Here is an 18,922-nt window from a genome sequence, read left to right as displayed (position 1 = left end):
ATAATTATTATTATTATTACTACTACTACTAATACGGTTGTTTTTCTTCATTGCAAAAAAGCTTGATAAAACGTTTCCCCACAAAAAATGTCTTAAATGCTGAGGCAGTTGGCTGAATGCAAATTACTAGACTATGCTCCACTTGAAAGTAAGAAATTAATAGGAACTGAGCAAAAGCAACACCAGACTTCCTCCAGAAGCTGAAAGCAACATGGGAAAGGGACCTAGGGCCTCTAGAAGACATTGACTGAGAAAGAGGGTTCCTGCACCATTGAGAACTAGCTATTAAAGCACAGCTGTGAATAATTTAGCTCAAAATCATTCATAGGGCGCACTACAACAAAAGCAAGCTGCACAAAAAGGAGTGGGCATGCCCACATGTTTAAAATGTGGCTTAGAAGATGGGACATTCCTGTACATAGACTGTGGATGTGACATGATACAAAGGGAGTAGAAAGAAATAGCAGACCTAGCACCAACTCTAAACATTGATATAGCATATACTCTCAAATTTGTGATACTAGCAATCCTCAATGATGTGGATCTACCCAAGAGTAAACTCCAGTATTGCTTGTTGGGCTTCTTTGTAGCTATAAGAGACATTGCCAGGGAATGGGGTAACCTACAAAGTCCAAAAAAAACAAGGATGGCTATCAGGGATTGGCGTGTATGAAGCTGTAAAATGGTGTATGACTGTTGTAGTTTCTTGAGGAAGTTTTAGAAAGTGTGGAATAAATGGAGGAGTAATGAGTTAAGTGAAGAAGATGGTGTCCAGTGGGGAAAAGTGCCACTGACATGATGGAGACCCTGATTAAGGTCAACCAGAGGAGACAACATTGTTATATTATGCTATACAACACTCCAGTAGCAAGTGCAAATGCAAGAGCTACAGGCAGAGTTATCAACCTAGGTTACTAAACCAGTGACATCCCCTAGCAGAAAGACTAGAAACTCTGTGCCTGTGAACTGATGTTTTAGTTACTTCAACTAAAAAGCATCTAAGGCAAGCCTGTCTGCTCCCATCCGTGCCCGGACCGCCATCGAACTCTGGAACCTCTTAGACGCCACAGCCTCTGACGTTGCCTTCATCACGGAGACCTGGATGAACGCCTCCTCAGCGCCCGACATCGCCATCGCCATCCCAGAGGGCTACAAGATCACCCGGAGGGACCGCACCGCCAACCAGATGGGAGGAGGCATCGCCATCATCCACAGGAACACCATCCGAATCACGACTAGCACCGACAACACCCTAACCACCGCCGAACACCTGCACTTCCAGATCCACACCGACCCGAAGACCACCCTCAGAGGCACCCTGATCTACCGACCCCCGGGACCACGCATCCAATTCAGCGAGGACATCGCGGACTTCGTCAGCCCTCATGCCCTCCCCTCCGCTGACTACATCCTCCTGGGGGACCTCAACTTCCACCTAGAGAACAACAACGACCGCAACACCAGCACCCTGCTCGACAACCTCGCCAACCTTGGACTCAAGCAACTGGTGAGCACCCCCACCCACCTCGCCGGACACACACTCGACGCCGTCTTCTCATCCAGCAAAGACATCGCCTTCAGCCACGCCACAGAACTCCACTGGACGGACCACAGCTGCGTCCACTTCACCTTCAGAAGAACGACGATCCACCACCACCAGCAACAGGTTGCTAGAAGAAGCTGGAACAAGATCACAGCCGACCAGCTCGCCGCTTCCCTGAGCCAGCACCCTCCTGCCAGCTCAGCGAACCCCAGCCAGGCCGCCGACAACCTCACGAAGTGGATCAGCAACTGCGCGGACGAACTCGCCCCCCTGAGGACCCCGCCCAACAGACCCGGCAGCAAGAAAGCCCCATGGTTCACCGACGAACTCAAGAGCTCCAAGAAGAACTGCCGAGCCCTCGAGAGAGTCTGGAGAAAGGAACCTACACCGGACAACATGACCGCCCTCAAACTCGCCACCCGGAAGCACCACCAACTGATCCGCGCCGCCAAGAAAACTGCATTCAAGGACCGGCTGGACAACAACGCACACAACTGCAAGGAACTCTTCAACATCGTGAAAGAGCTCTCCAACCCCAACGCCGGAAACAACGACATCACCCCTTCGCAAGACCTCTGCAACTCCCTCGCCTCCTACTTCCACAACAAGATCGCGGACATACACAACAGCTTCAGCACCCAACCGACGCACGCCACGACCACAGCAACGCCGCCCACCACCACCCTCCGAGCCTGGACTCCGATCAGCACCGAAGACACCGTCCGCATGATGAACTCCGTCCACTCCGGATCTCCGACCGACCCCTGCCCTCACCACGTCTTCAACAAGGCCGACGCTGTCATCGCACCCCACCTGCGGGACATTATCAACACCTCCTTCGACACCGCCACCTTCCCCGAGAGCTGGAAGCACGCCGAACTCAGCGCTCTACTCAAGAAACCTACAGCAGACCCCACCGAACTCAAGAATTACCGCCCCATCTCGCTACTCCCGTTTCCAGCCAAAGTCATCGAGAAGACCGTCAACAAACAGCTGGCCGCCTTCCTCGAGACGAACGGATCCCTCGACCCCTCGCAGTCCGGCTTCCGAGCCAACCACAGCACCGAGACCGCCCTCATCGCCGCCACCGACGACATCCGAGCCCTGATGGACAACGGAGAAACAGCGGCCCTCATCCTCCTAGACCTCTCCGCGGCCTTCGACACTGTCTGCCACCGCACCCTAGTGCAACGCCTCAGCTACGTCGGAATCCAGGAGAAGGCACTGGAATGGATCGTCTCCTTCCTCGACGGAAGAACACAAAGAGTCCGCCTGCCACCGTACAAGTCAGAGGCCACCGAAGTCATCTGCGGCGTCCCTCAAGGATCCTCGCTGAGCCCCACCCTCTTCAACGTCTACATGAGCCCCCTCGCGGCCATCGCACGCCAACACAACCTCAACATAATCTCCTATGCCGACGACACCCAGCTGATCCTCTCCCTGACCAACGAACCCGCCGCCGCCAGAGCCAACCTGCACGAAGGGATGAAGGAGGTAGCCGAGTGGAATCACTGACAGATTATCGATTTCTAAAAAATCGACCTACTATAACATCGAGTCTCTAATATCGATAGCACTAATATCGACACTCTATACTTAACATGAAAACTACAATAATATCGAGCAAACTATATCGATGCACAAAAATATCGTCTACAGAAATATCGTTAGCATTATTTTCGAATACCATAATATCGACACTCAATACTACATATACCACTCTACAATAATATCGAATACAAAAATTTCGATAGCACTATTTTCGTCAATATCAAAATATCGATAGCTAAATTATACTCCATTTTTTATATATAACACCAATAAATCTATTCTCTAAGTAATACACACATTTCTAATGACTTCACTAATGTATTTTCAAATTATTAAGTAACATTTAGTGTACAATATTGTGTTTTCGCAAACTGACGAAATTTGTATATAAACTCTTTGTAAACATACTTATTTAATACTTAGTACTCATTTTACATAATCTTTATTTATTACAATACTTTTATTTTACATAAATATATCATTTCAATTCCTCAACATAAACTATATAAGAAGATATATCTTAAATGTTTTACTTAAAAAAAATTCAAACTAACCAATAGTAACTCGTCTTTACATATCTGACCAATCAGATGGCAAACTTAATTACACATAGACTATATAAACCAATCACAAACAGCCATACAAGTTGCAGGAAATATTCTTCGTGACCACATACTGCCAATTTTGGGAGCACCATCTATATTCTTCTCTTCAAGAAAATTCGTCCTGAAACTACAAGTAAGTAATCATATAGCTCTGTTAATAAATTCTAATTTTTTTGTCTATTAATTATAGACCAAGATTTGTAACCTAATTTGTTATTTCTTTATGTACTTTACCTTTAAACAGACTCTACAAACAAATCAAGTTATACTTCAACTTCAAGATACAGGACACTTTAAATTTAAAAAAGGTATCTACATATGTTTAACATTTACTTAACGTTCTTTGCCAATTATTGGCCTAATTTAAAACTCTATACTTTGTTTCTTAGCCTGTAAATCTTAATACATAGTGTGAAGCCAGAATTTTTTGAGGAAAAAACGTTACAATGCTGTGTAAAAAATATTTTCTTCCTGTTCTTAAATATGTTTTAATGTGCTTTTACTCATAATACATGTGTCATCCTCGGTTCTTTTTAGCAATTAAGTAACAATGCTTTATAACAAATGTGTATTATTTATATAACATATAAACGCATTAGTAATTTTCATCAACTTTCTCTCTAAACAGAACTCAAAGGTACAGAAAAGAGATAATTCACATCAAAGAACAAACATTCTGCTACTACTATAATTCTCTTGGTAAGATCATAAATAAAACATAACTAGTCTTTATAAACTCTATGGAATGTACTAGAAATAAAATGCCTCTTGTTATGCATCTGTTAGTATAATCTTCCTGTTCTTAAATATGTTTTTTTGTGCTTTTACTCATAATACATGTATCATCCCCGGTTCTTTTTAGCAATTAAGTAACAATGCTTTATAACAAATGTGTATTATTTATATTACATATAAACGCATTAGTAATTTTCATCAACTTTCTCTCTAAACAGAACTCAAAGGTACAGAAAACAGATAATTCACATCAAAGAACAAACATTCTGCTACTACTATAATTCTCTTGGTAAGTTCATAAATAAAACATAACTAGTCTTTATAAACTCTATAGAATGTACTAGAAATAAAAATGACTCTTTTTATGCATCTGTTAGTATAATCTTGGAAATTTCTCTTTTTAAATTCAAATAAACAAAACTATTTTTAGAGACGTTATAACGTAAAACAAAAGTTACCAAGAAAAAAATCGTAACTTTTCCTATAACATACTTAATTATTTCTCAACAGACCTTGGCAATAGAAGAACAACATCTAACTGAACAAGCATCTACTTTCGATAAATAGAACATTACTGGTGGTAAGTAAATTACTAGAAGAAGGCTAGCTTTATTTAAAATCTTTTATACATTTCAGATGGTATTAATATTTGTATATAAACTTTTCTAGATACCAGAAGTCAAGAATGACTGATGATGCAAGATTTATTACATCTCAGAAAGGGAAATTTTTGTTATGCTATATGGGCTACATTTATACTCAGGAGAAACAAAAAGACCTTAAAGTGAATTGGAAGTGTACAAAATATTACTCCAATAAATGCTATGGCCGTGCTACAACAAGGGAAACTAGTGTTATAAATACCACTGAACATAATCACCCACCAAACATCTCGGAAATAGAAGTGAGATCCACTCTTGAAAATATCAAGGAATTAAGTACCAGATCAGAACTACCTACCAACGTAATTCTGAAAGAATTACTACCTAAAGTTCCCAAAGAAGCAAGAGGTCAGCTACCATCTATTGCTACCATTAAAAGAACAATAGCAAGAACAAAAAAAGCAAGTAGACCCAATATACCAACTCCTAAAACTTTTGAAGAAGTCATAATTCCGCCAGAGCTTGTAATTACTCATAATGACGAGCCATTTATATTTTATGATAATCATAGCAAGGACAAAAGAATAATCATGTTTGCAACTAATAACAATATAAAAAAATTAACTGAAAGTACTACTTGGATGATGGATGGTACTTTTTCTATATGCCCAAAACCTTTCTACCAGTTATACACAATTCATGGGCAATATCATAATACCTGTATCTCCTTCATATATTGTTTATTACCAAACAAACAAGCCACTACTTACTCAGAAATCTTACAAAAAATAAAGGAACAAAGTTCTGACTACTTCCCAATGAAAATCATCATAGACTTCGAGCAAGCTATGATTAATTCTATTTTGAAAACTTACCCACACACATCCATTCAAGGATGTTATTTTCATTTCAATCAATGTCTCTGGAGACATTTACAAAAATCTGCCCTTAGTGTTGAGTATGCAACAAATATAAATTTTGCATACCAGATCAAACATCTCATTGCTCTGGCATATGTATCAGTAACTGATGTGGCCGAACATTACAATTTGTTAATTGAAAGTCCTTTCTACACCCAAAATGAGCAAAGACTCGCCCCACTTTTAGATTACTTTGAGGACAACTGGGTAGGAAGACTACATAGGTCAGGCCACAGACGCCAGCCAAAATTTGCAATTCCCTGGTGGAATGTCTATCTACCAACACTCAACCAAGAAGCAAAAACGAACAATGCTGTTGAAGGTTGGCACAATGCCTTCCTCTCTTCTACTGGACGTACAACACCCACATTGCACAAGCTAGTCTCAGCTATACAAAAAGAGCAAAGCTTTCAGGAACTACGTATGCAGCAATCAGTCATACAACTGAAACCAAAACTCTCTAGACAAACTGCTCAAATGTATTTATATCTTCAACAGCAAGTCCAACTATATCCTACAACAAGAGGACTGGAATATTTAAAAATGATAGCCAAAACATTGAACTAATTGCTATAACTAAATTAATTGATAGAGATCAAACAATATCCTTAATGTAAAAAAACACATATTTTAATATAATAAAAAAATATTTATTTAGTCTAATTTATTTTTTAACACTATTCTAAAAAGACTAAATAAATAAATTATTATATCACAATATTTGTTTTTAAAAACTGCTTCCATCCAAATAAAATAACATAAATTTCTAACTTACCTTTAAATAGAACATCATAAAAATAATCCTTTACCGACAATACAATGTGTAAATATCAAAGACTTAATCCAACAAATCATTAATTATGTTTTCTTTAACTCTGCAAAAACTATCCATCATCCAAATTAAACGACTATTTAAATGCCATTTAAAATAACGACTGTTATCTTAAAGTGTGATAAATATTTCACAGAACTCAAAATATAAAGGAAGAATGTAAATCATCTCCGTTCTAACAACTGAAACACACTTCCCTTCCCTTAAAAAAAAATTATCGGAAACGGAAATAGCTGTTTCAAAATACGAGAAAAAAAATCAACTAAACAATCCCACCAACATAACACTAACGAGTATCCCAGAATATATAAACATAACATTCCTATTTATTTATAATTAAATTAAATTATACCACATACTCATTAACTCCAACTATTTTAAATGGCTCAAAAATTCGTGACCGAAAAGACGTATTGATTCCACTCCATTATATGTAAATAGTCATACTTTAATTACCAACCCCAAAATAACAAAATATAACCTTTAATTATAATTTACAATACTTTAACAATATAAAAGTAGATTCGTACCTACTCAAAAGTGAACCTGCTTCCAACCGCGACTTTCTCTTTACCAAAATAACGCAAAAAGACAAAGAGTGGTTACAAAATAAACGATCCAAATTATATGTAACTGTGAAAAGTACTACTATAAATGTCGATTATTGTTATATATATGGCTCGAAATTATGTGTAATGTTAAAAAAATTGTATAGTATATTGTGAATAGAAAATGTTTTTGCCTGTATATTAATTATATATTACATACTTTTAATATTTATTACATTAAGTATGAAAATATAAAAATATTTAATGTAATATTTATTAAAATTATTATATAACTAAATGTGTAATATTGTATTTGTTTATCAGATTTAATTGTTTACAATATGACTAATATGTGAAAATTGTTATTATTAAAACGTATTTATTAATAATAATAATCATACATAAGAATATTGTAATGTTAAAATAATCATTGATGATGATGTACATGTTCTAATTAGGATATTTATATTATATTATAAATTTAAAAGTGTTCATATGTTAATATCATCATCAGTATATCACTATATGTATTAAAAATTTGTGACTTTTTTTTTCATTACACATGTTGATGTTTTATTAAGAAACAATAATAGTATTATGTATGTATAATATCATACATTGCATTATGTGAACTAACCATTTTTTCTCTACAAATTAAAAGTACTTGTCAAGAAAATTACTGTAAAATGTGATTATTAAAAGGACATTGTCCTCCATTTTTCTTTATATGTATACCAAAGATAGCTTAATAAAATGTATATATGTTCGTATATTTCAAGTGTTGAATAAAAAAATTTACAGGAAAGAAAACTGGTGTCATTATTTTGTATTACCTATGACAAAATCATTTTTATGTATTTTTGCAAATGTATTATAACTGTAATGTTCTATCTATTTCTATATACCACATGTAAATAAATAACATACTATACACTGAAGTTATAAAAATTATTATTCATACACCCATATACATATAATATCAATATTTGAAAGACACATAATTAAATTTTTAAATATTCCGACTCCAATAACCATTTACTTTAGGTAATTGCTTCTCAAAAACCGTGATTAATTTACAATTCGAAATGCAATCACCATTTAATTAGAGTAAGTGCAGGACACAGAACATATTACATTTACTCTTCCAACTCCAATTAACAATTAATTTAAGTAACTGCAGGACATTAAATAATAATTAATTACTATAAAAAATCAAATGTAAAAAAATGAATAATGTAATAACATTAAATTTAATTTAATATAATAATTTTAATTTAAATAGAATCTTAATTTATGTTTTCCCTGTACCCCTATAATAAAAAACTGACCCTGAAACCTAAAAATACCCCTTCACCCACAAACTAAAAACTGACCCTGAAACCTGACAAAACCCCTTCACCAACAAACTAAAAACTGACCCAGAAACCTAAAAATACCCCTTTACCCACAAACTGAAAACTGACTCTGAAACCTCACAAAACTCCTTTACCCACAAACTAAAAACTGACCCAGAAACCTAAAAATACCCCTTTACCCACAAACTGAAAACTGACTCTGAAACCTCACAAAACCCCTTTACCCACAAACTAAAAACTGACCCTGAAACGTTACAAAACACCTTTACCCACAAACTAAAAACTGACCCTGAAACCTAAAAATACCCCTTTACCCACAAACTAAAAACTGACCCTGAAACCTTACAAAACCCCTTCACCAACAAACTAAAAACTGACCCTGAAACCTAAAAATACCCCTTTACCCACAAACTAAAAACTGACCCTGAAACCAGACAAAACTCCTTCACCAACAAACTAAAAACTGACCCAGAAACCAAAAAATACCCCTTTAACCACAAACTGAAAACTGACTGAAACCTCACAAAGCTCCTTTACCCACAAACTAAAAACTGACCCAGAAACCTAAAAATACCCCTTTACCCACAAACTGAAAACTGACTCTGAAACCTCACAAAACCCCTTTACCCACAAACTAAAAACTGACCCTGAAACCTTACAAAACACCTTTACCCACAAACTAAAAACTGACCCTGAAACCTAAAAATACCCCTTTACCCACAAACTAAAAACTGACCCTGAAACCTGACAAAACACCTTCACCAACAAACTAAAAACTGACCCTGAAACCTAAAAATACCCCTTTACCCACAAACTAAAAACTGACCCTGAAACCTGACAAAACCCCTTCACCAACAAACTAAAAACTGACCCAGAAACCTAAAAATACCCCTTTACCCACTAACTGAAAACTGACTCTGAAACCTCACAAAACTCCTTTACCCACAAACTAAAAACTGACCCAGAAACCTAAAAATACCCCTTTACCCACAAACTGAAAACTGACTCTGAAACCTCACAAAACCCCTTTACCCACAAACTAAAAACTGACCCTGAAACCTGACAAAACACCTTTACCCACAAACTAAAAACTGAGCCTGAAACCTAAAAATACCCCTTTACACACAAACCAAAAACTGACCCTGAAACCTAAAAATACCCCTTTACCCACAAACTAAAAACTGACCCAAAAACATAAAAATACCCCTTTACCCACAAACCAAAAACTGACCCTGAACACTTAAAATACCCCTTCGCACATACACAAAAAACAGACCCTAAACGCACAAAAAGTACCTTTGATAAAACTACCCACCCTGATCTACTATAAACTCGACATCCCACTCCTAAAAATATGATACATTTATTTATTTAATATCTACTACATTATATATTTTTGATTCTTTTTACTACATACACAAAATACCTCAATTTTGAACAACAACCTAATAGTGTTCAAAATTTCGTATTTAAATAATATTTATATAAAATTTCGAATCGAAACTAAAATGAAATACAAGACGAAATTTTTACTTCTATGATTAGAGTATACTTTGTTTATACACTACCCACCCTTATCCCCTTGAAAATATACATCCCACTCATAACATAATTAGACAAATATTTTTAGAAAATATATGAAAATAGTATAATTACAAATATATTTTAGTACATAGACAACAGCAAACTTAAAAAATAAGTACTATATTCGAATAAAAACGATATCATTTCGCAAAAATCGAAATATTAATTTCAATTTTAGAAATTTCGCAAATTTATATGAAATTGCGAAATTTTAATTTATATAATTACCCTATATATTTTTCAAACACTACCCACCCTTATCCCCTATAAACTCTACATCCCGCTCCTAAATTTATAGTACAAATATTATAAAAATTTAATGTAATATTTTAATATTTATAATTCTTTTTTTTACATACACAAAAATTATTCATAATGTTTAATGTACTCCCTAAATTTCGATCAAATTTCGACTACTCCCCCAAAAAATTTTTAAATATCGAAATTTTGAAATCTAAAGGAAATGCGAAATTTAAAATTTTACAATTTCACTATACTTTTTTAAAACACTACCCACCCTTATCCCCTATAAACTCTACATCCCGCTCCTAACATTAATATACAATTATTTAGTAAAAACATAAATATTTAGATATATTTACACAATTTAATAATATATATCCAAAATCAAAGAACAAATAATTTAACAATACTCAATAATTTTATATTAAATTTCGCATTTATAAATATTTTGATTAAAATTTCGCAAATTTATAAATTTAATTCAAATGCGAAATTTATTATTCCATATTTACACTATACTTTTTTAATACACTACCCACCCTTATCCCCTATAAACTCTACATCCCGCTCCTAGACTTCTAACTAAAAATAATAAAATTAAATGTAAAAATTATCTTATATATAAACAACATTTAAATAAATCATTACTTAACATACTTTAAAACATCACTTTTACATATCGATATTTTTGACAATCGATATTTTCAGCATCGATATTACTGATTTCGAAATTCATGTCTTCGATATTTTTGACACACACATAAATCGATATTTTCTACGACGATATTTTTGTTTTCGAAATTTCTTACCATCGATATTTTGGACTCGATATTATGGTACATCGACATTAACAACTCGATATTTTGACTGTCTACCAGCCGAGTGGATGACGACCAGCCTCCTGAAACTGAACTCAGACAAGACGGAGGTTCTCATCCTGGGCTCCACACCCACCGCCTGGGACGACTCCTGGTGGCCCCCCGCCCTGGGCACCGCACCCAAACCGACGAACCACGCACGCAACCTGGGCTTCATCCTGGACTCCTCCCTCTCCATGACCAGACAAGTCAACGCCGTCTCCTCGGCGTGCTTCAACACCCTGCGCATGCTACGGAAGATCTTCTGGTGGATCCCCACGGAGACCAGGAAGACCGTCACCCAGGCCCTCGTCACCAGCCGACTGGACTACGGCAATGCCCTCTACGCCGGAACCACCGCCAAGCTCCAGAAGAGACTCCAGCGGATCCAGAATGCCTCAGCCAGACTCATCCTCGACATCCCACGAAACAGCCACATCTCCGGACACCTGAGAGACCTGCATTGGCTCCCCGTCAACAAAAGAATCACCTTCTGTCTCCTCACCCACGCACACAAAGCCCTACACGATCAAGGCCCGAGCTACCTCAACAACCGAATCAACTTCTACGCTCCCAAACGCCACCTCCGATCAGCCAGCCACGCCCTCGCCACCGTCCCACGCATCCGTAGAGCGACAACAGGAGGAAGGTCCTTCTCCTACCTGGCCGCCAAGACCTGGAACTCCCTCCCGGCCGACCTGCGCCTGACCCAAGACCACCTCTCCTTCAGGAAGAAGCTCAAGACCTGGCTGTTCGAGCAGTAACGGCACCCCCTCCCCCCCCCCCTAAGCGCCTTGAGACCCAACGGGTAAGTAGTGCGCTCTATAAATGTCCTTGATTGATTGACTAGCCAGAATGACGGTTTTACTTCAGAAGGGAGTCCCCCCCCATAACTTACAACTCTGAAGAGCTTCATAAGCTAGGTTCCTCCAGGCAGAAGTGTGATAACCCCATTGTAATGGACTGTGTTGGCCCTGTCACCTGCCTCTGCTGCAAGCAGTATTTTCTCCCAGTAAACTCAGAAATCAGAGAAGGTTGTTAATAGCTATTTATTGGCCTACCTCACACCTTCAGCCTCCTCCATCTGTCACAATTGTGCACAAAGATAGCTCTTAAGTAAATAACAGAATCCATAAAATTTGCGCTGGACGCCGGTAAAAACGCAGAACTAAATGTATAAGATTTCTCTGCATAGATCCACTCGATCTCCCACAAAATCCTGTTGCAGCACCTGACCGCCATCAGGGTGAAGGGAACTGGGCTTGACTGGTTGAGAGCTCCCGTTTAGAGCGCAGAGAGCAGGCAGTGTGGCTGAAACCTTTCTATTCTGAAACTAAAATCATTAAATGAGGAGTACATCAGGGCTTGGCCCTGAGCCCTGCGCTCTTTAATATCTACATGACTCCACTGGCCTACCTCATTGATTCTTTTGGCATCCAGTTAGTGTGATATGCAGATGATACCCACCTTCTACTGACCTACGACAATAACACATCAGAATCCAGGTTGAAATTTACTGCATGCATATTAGCAGTTATGGGGTGGGTTAAAGCCAATTTGCTAAAATGCAACCCAGAGAAAATGGAGGTGTTATTGTTTGGTGTCAACCCCCTTTCTGGCTGGTCTGGGGTATGCCGGCAAGTTGCACATCTTCTCCTCCACCCATGGAGGCTAAGAAGCTAGGGTGCTCATTGATACCCCATCTTTCCTTCAAAGCCCAGATTTCAGTGGTGGTCAAGATCTCATGCTGGATTTTAAGGATGCTGAGGAAATTCCTTGGTATTCCCAGAAAACGGTTGTTCAGGTTCCTATCCTTTTCAGACTGGATTACGCAAACATTCTGTACCTAGTGGCTCCAAACAATCTAATTCATCAACTACAAATGATACAGAATGTGATAATGTGTCTCTTGTTCAAGCTGAACAAGCATGCCTCATTCTCCAAATAATGGAACCAACTGCACGGGCTGCCAGTAAAAGAAAATAGAATTAGGTTTAAAGCATTGATAGTGGCTCCAGCAACTTAGTACAAGACCGGACCCAAATACTTGTCCATTAGGATGGTGGAATAGTGTCCTAAAAGAACCTTACACTCTCTGTTAGCAAGGCTGCTAACAATTCCCCTCACCAAACAAAAGAAATGGGGTGGTTTTGCATATTCAGCTCTTGTTGCCAAATACTGGACCAAGCTCCTTCTCCCTCTTAGTTGCATCTCCGAGAAGAAAGCTTTCTGCAAGCCCTGGAAAACTCATCTATTTAAGCAGTAGGGTGTAGGACCCCCCTCCTTTCTAGTCATCTGCCTCAGCGCCAGGCCACCCTCGAAGCAACTTCTGCTCTATACAAAGCTCCTTACTCATTCAGTCATTACTTCAAGAGTGCATCCTACAGTTATTACATAAGACTCAAACAAATCTGTGCCATGATAGATTCTAGAAATTAATTGTACCTTCTGTTTCAAAGGTCTGACAGATAAATGGTTAGAGTCCACTAATATCAGTGTACTGGAAGTTATAGATTCCATTTCTTTGCAACCATTCTTGGAGCAAATATAATGCTCTTTCAGACAACGTCACAACCCAGTGTGACAGAAGCTATTCACATATTATCAGCATGTCAACAGAAACTATCTTCCTTCTACACCCAACATGGCAGAAAAAGAAACTTACACACCAGTTCCAAGATAGAGACCAGAACTGCAGTAAAAAACATGAGGGTGTGGGTAAGGTAAGTCCATCACCGACCACCAAATGAGATGCAGAAAATATGATAAGAAGAGGGCTCAAAGCCCGAGTAGGTCCTAACATGTGTTTGTAGATAGTACATATGTTTAGACCTCTTCCTCAAAAGCAAAAAGGTGAGCTGATGGGTACTGCCAAATCAGAGATATCCCAGGGAAGCCATTCAACTCCAGGATTAGTGGACATCAACTATTTACACAAACAAGTGTAAAAAGAACAATTGATGGACAGAATGCAGAACAATGCCATACATTCACCCCAGGACAGCGATCTGGGCCTAAATCCATCGTTTTTTGCTCACCATGCCATTCCAGTTTAGACCCAGCCATATGCAAATTAGTCTTGACCCTGCACCCAATGGGAGCAGTCCAGCATGAACGGCCAGGTCCTCCCTGGACTGGAAACAAGAATCCTAGGACCGGTTTCGAGCTTTCAGCCATCATCAAACAGGATAGAGTATGGACCTCTTGCATTTGCACTAACAGGATGGGTCCTTTCACTATAATGCTTCTCTTGTAGTTTTGCGTTGATTGTAGTTGATGTCACTGAGGTTATCTCTGGACCCGGCACAGAAGCACCAAACAAAATGAAAAAGTCTGTTATAGGACCCCTTCCCCTTTGTGAATGTTTGTAAAAGGATTTGTAAGAGCAGGCAGTTGTTCCAAGGACCAATGCCTGCTCTTAAAAAATGAAAAGAAAACATTTCCTTTTTCGTTTCGTAAAGCATTTCTTTTTCCTGTAAGGAAAACGGGCTGCTTTACAAAAAAAAAATGATAGCTTTATTTAAAAGCAATGACAGACTTGGTGGTCTGCTGATCTCAGCAGGCCACCATCCCTGTGATTTTTGCGATTCCTAGAGGGTCGCAAATAGCGACCTACCTCATTAATATTCATGAGGTAGGTCATTTGTGAACCCTTAGGAATTGCAGAAAGTGTACTCTACAATTTCATCCATGCCATTTTGCGATTTCCTAATTTCGAATTGCAAAGATTCACAATTAGGGAATCGCAAAATATTTTTTTGATGCATCTGGCCCATAGTGAGTTGTCTGGTAGTGATAGAACCACCCCGTTTCCCTCAATTTTGCTTTGGAGATTTTCTGCAAGTTAAACCTCCTGAGCACCCAGTAAATATTACATCAAGCTGTAATGGTATTTTCTGAGTGAGTTAACTACAACACCCCCATCCAGCCCTCTTGCTGTTTGTGCTTTAGTTGTGTGATCTAACCAAACAATGATGTTCAGAAAACTGATTACCTTCCAAAAGAAGGACTACAGAACCTTATGTTGTTCTTTGTCCCTTGACCTTGCTGGTAGGTCGCTCCCCCACCACACAGCTCCACCTGTGTGTCCTGACCCTGCCCCAGCTGCTGTAGAAGTTGAGGCCCTCCTCCACCCGCAGGCTACCACCTGCGCCTCATCCCTGGTGGCCAGTGGTAGTCCTTAGGTTTGTATCACTGTCGCTGTCTGTCTGTCTTCCCTGTACTGCCCATACTGTCTTCTGGTGTCTGTGACCGCTGTTGCCTGTCTACCCCCTGTGCCTGCATTCTTATCTGCGCCCGTTCTCTTGCCTTCTGTTCCCTGATTGTGCTCATTTTCTTGCCTTCTGCTCCCCTGATTTGTACTCTTTTTTCGTGCCTTCTGCTCCCCCTCGCTGCCCATGATTAGTGCCCGTTTTCTTGCCTCCTGTTCCCTGGTTGTGCCTCTTTTTCTTGCCTTCTGCTCCCCTGATTGCATTCGTTTTTCTTGCCTCTGCTCCCCTGATTGCACTCGTTTTTCTTGCCTCTGCTCCCCTGATTGTACCCGTTTTTCGTGCCTTCTGCTCCCCTGATTGCACTCAGTTTTCTTGCCTCTGCTCCCCCGATTGCACTCGTTTTTCTTGCCTCTGCTCCCCTGATTGTAACCGTTTTCGTGCCTTCTGCTCCCCTGATTGTACCCATTTTTCGTGCTTTCTGTTCCCTGATTGTGCTTGTTTTCTTGCCTTCTGCTACCCTGATTGTACTCATTTTTCTTGCCTTCTGCTCCCCTGGTTGCACTCGTTTTCCTTACCTTCTGCTCTCCTGATTGCACTTGTTTTTCTTGCCTTCTGCTCCACTGATTGTGCTCGTTTTCTTGCCTTCTGCTCCCCTGATTGTGATCATTTTCTTGCCTTCTGTTCCCCCTGGTTGTGCTGCTTCTGCTCCCCTGATTGCACTCCTTTTTCTTGCCTTCTGCTCCCCTGATTGTACCCGTTTTTCTTGCCTTCTGCTCCCCTGATTGCACTAGGTTTCTTGCCTTATGCTCCCCTGACTGCACTCGTTTTCTTGCCTTCTACTGCCCTGATTGTACTTGTTTTTCTTGCCTTCTGCTCCCCTGATTGCACTAGTTTTTCTTGCCTTCTGCTCCCCTGATTGTGCTCGTTTTCTTGCCTTCTGTCCCCCCTCACTGCCCCTGATTGTGCCCGGCTGCCTTGGTGCCCTCGCTGCTCCTGTTCCCGCCACTGCGACCCCTGCTGCCCCGCCCCCTCACTGCCCATTCGCTGCTCCTCCCTCCCACCTCCCCATATGGGCCGGCCGCTGCTCGGTGAGGAGAGAGACCCTTGACCTTGCTGGTATGTCGCTCCCACAGCACACAGCTCTGCCTGTGTGTCCTGATCCTGCCCCAGCTGCCGCTGCTGTAGAAGTTGAGGCCATCCTCCACCCGCAGGCTACCACCTGCGCCTCATCCCTAGTGGCCAGTGGTAGGCCTTAGGTTTGTATCACTGTCGCTGTCTGTCTGTCTTCCCTGTACTGCCCATACTGTCTTCTGGTGTCTGTGACCGCTGTTGCCTGTCTACCCCCTGTGCCTGCATTCTTATCTGTGCCCGTTCTATTGCCTTCTGTTCCCTGATTGTGCTAGTTTTCTTGCCTTCTGCTCCCCTGATTGTACTTTTTTTTCGTGCCTTCTGCTACCCTGATTGTACTCATTTTCTTGCCTCTGCTCCCCTGATTGCACTTGTTTTTTTGCCTCTGCTCCCCTGATTGTACTCGTTTTTCGTGCCTTCTGCTCCCCTGATTGTACTCATTTTTCTTGCCTCTGCTCCCCTGATTGCTCTCGTTTTTTTGCCTCTGCTCCCCTGATTGTACCCGTTTTTCGTGCCTTCGGCTCCCCTGATTGTACCCGTTTTTCGTGCTTTCTGTTCCCTGATTGTGCTCGTTTTCTTGCCTTCTGCTCCCCTGATTGTACTCATTTTTCTTGCCTTCTGCTCCCCTGATTGTGCTCGTTTTCTTGCCTTCTGCTCCCCTGATTGCACTCGTTTTCCTTACCTTCTGCTCTACTGATTGCACTTGTTTTTCTTGCCTTCTGCTCCACTGATTGTGCTCGTTTTCTTGCCTTCTGCTCCCCTGATTGTGATCATTTTCTTGCCTTCTGTTTCCCCTGATTGTGCTTGTTTTCTTGCCTTCTGCTCCCCTGATTGCACTCGTTTTTCTTGCCTTCTGCTCCCCTGATTGCACTCGTTTTTCTTGCCTTCTGCTCCCCTGATTGCACTTGTTTTCTTGCCTTCTACTGCCCTGATTGTACTTGTTTTTCTTACCTTCTGCTCCCCTGATTGCACTAGTTTTTCTTGCCTTCTGCTCCCCTGATTGTGCTCGTTTTCTTGCCTTCTGTTCCCCCTCACTGCCCCTGATTGTGCCCGGCTGCCTTGGGGCCCTTGCTGCTCCTGTTCCAGCCACTGCGACCCCTGCTGCCTCGCCCCCTCACTGCCCATTCGCTGCTCCTCCCTCCCACCTCCCCATATGGGCCGGCCGCTGCTCGGTGAGGAGAGCGACCCTTGACCTTGCTGGTATGCCGCTCCCACACCACACAGCTCTGCCTGTGTGTCCTGATCCTGCCCCGGCTGCTGTAGAAGTTGAGGCCGTCCTCCACCGGCAGGCTATCACCTGCGCCTCATCCCTAGTGGCCAGTGGTAGGCCTTAGGTTTGTATCACTGTCGCTGTCTGTCTGTCTTCCCTGTACTGCCCATACTGTCTTCTGGTGTCTGTGACCGCTGTTGCCTGTCTACGCCCTGTGCCTGCATTCTTATCTGTGCCTTCTGTTCCCTGATTGTGCTCGTTTTCTTGCCTTCTGCTCCCCTGATTGTACCTGTTTTTCGTGCCTTCTGCTACCCTGATTGTACTCATTTTCTTGCCTCTGCTCCCCTGATTGCACTCGTTTTTTTGCCTCTGCTCCCCTGATTGTACCCGTTTTTCGTGCCTTTTGCTCCCCTGATTGTACTCATTTTTCTTGCCTCTGCTCCCCTGATTGCACTCGATTTTTTCCCTCTGCTCCCCTGATTGTACCCGTTTTTCGTGCCTTCTGCTCCCCTGATTGCACTCAGTTTTCTTGCCTCTGCTCCCCTGATTGCACTCGTTTTTCTTGCCTCTGCTCCCCTGATTGTACCCATTTTTCGTGCCTCTGCTCACCTGATTGCACCCTTTTTTTGAGCCTTCTGCTCCCCTGATTGCACTCGTTTTTCTTGCGTTCTGCTCCCCTGATTGTACTCGTTTTTCTTGCCTCTACTCCCCTTTGTGCCTCTATGCCACTCGTTTCCCCCTGTTTTTTGTGACCTTTCTGCCCTTTCGTGTGACCTTTCTGCCTCTGTGCCACTCATTTCCCCCTGTTTTTTGTGACCTGTCTGCCCTTTCTTGGGACCTTTGGGCCTCTGTGCCACTCGTTTCCCCCCCTTTTGTTGTGACCTTTTCTGCCCCTTCTTGTGACCTTTCTGCCTCTGTGCCACTCGTTTCCCCCCGTTTTTTGTGACCTTTCTGCCCTTTTGTGTGACCTTTCTGCCTCTGTGCCACTCGTTTCCCCC

This window comes from Lissotriton vulgaris, chromosome 4_1, assembly GCF_964263255.1.
Source record: "Lissotriton vulgaris chromosome 4_1, aLisVul1.2, whole genome shotgun sequence".
Classification (NCBI taxonomy): domain Eukaryota; kingdom Metazoa; phylum Chordata; class Amphibia; order Caudata; family Salamandridae; genus Lissotriton; species Lissotriton vulgaris.
The sequence above is the reverse complement of the archived record's forward strand: the minus strand, read 5'-3'. Positions refer to the sequence as shown.